The sequence below is a fragment of the Sceloporus undulatus genome, chromosome 5 (genome assembly GCF_019175285.1).
Source record: "Sceloporus undulatus isolate JIND9_A2432 ecotype Alabama chromosome 5, SceUnd_v1.1, whole genome shotgun sequence".
Classification (NCBI taxonomy): domain Eukaryota; kingdom Metazoa; phylum Chordata; class Lepidosauria; order Squamata; family Phrynosomatidae; genus Sceloporus; species Sceloporus undulatus.
The window spans coordinates 129773986-129775179 of NC_056526.1; positions in this window are offsets into that span (position 1 = coordinate 129773986).

Sequence of the window (1194 nt, forward strand, 5' to 3'; positions counted from 1 at the left end):
GCCATAATCTATATCTAGTTAGAAATAGAATTAGGACCAGTTAGGAAGAGATCTGATAAGGTCTGAGAATGTAGTGGGCATCCAGGGATCAGTGTTTGAAACTGAGCTCTTACTGTGAAACAAGCTGAAAGCTAGATTTTATTGTATTTATATAATCCTTATTCCTATTTTTTGATATCTCTGTCTGCATGTTAATTTAATAATTAACAAAGACAACAGGTGACATGTTATTGAATCCACTGATCAACACAGCCACATGTCCAGCATAATGGTCACCATGAGGCCCAAGTACAGGATCCAGGAAGGGAATCTTAAGGATAAAAGACAAGCTAAATGGCAGGAGCTCAAGCACTGGAACTGTAGGGCCGCTTTAGATAGGGTTCAATCACAACAGATTTGAAAGATGACTTATTTTATAACCTTCTTCTCAATTAGGCTTACTCTTACAAGTGTTCTTCTTGCTAGTTTTCTGCATTAGTTTAAACGTCCATATTGTTTTATGGGCATTCCACATAGAACAAATTATAGTAGTTCAACCAAGATGTAAACATTGCACAGGCCTCAGCTGAGATTGCTCTTCTCCTGGATTATGGTCACATCTGAGAAATCAAGTGAAGCTAGTAAAAAAACCCACTCCTGGCCATTGGTGCTCCTGTACTTTGTGCAAAGGCACAAAGTACAGGAGCACTCTTAAGTGATGCATTTTTTTTTTTTACTAAAAGGAAGTGCAAGCCATTCACCACAAATTGTGGGTTTCCTAATCCACATCCATCTTCTCAGAATTATATTTCAGCTTGTTTGCACCATCATCCACCCTAAGCCGCCCAGCTTCTTAAAACTGTTTAGGGTTTCTGCTTTTTCTTGGAAGCATCTTGAAGATGTAAAAGAAAGGTATTACTGAATATCATTGGCATGCATGGTGCCATATGGGAGGAATCCATCGTTCAGGTATCTTGGCCCTAAGTCGTTTAGGGACTGCTAGCATGTTGAATTGAGCTCAAAAGCAAATTGAAAGCCAGTGCAGTTCCTATAGGACCAGTGTTGTATGATCTCTGTAATGTACACCTGACATCAGTCTGGCTGCTGCATTTTGCGCTAGGTACATCTTACACTCTTCAAGGGCAACTACACATAGAGTACCTTATAGTTGTCTAATTGAGAGGTAACAAAGCCATGTAGCACTGTGATCAGATC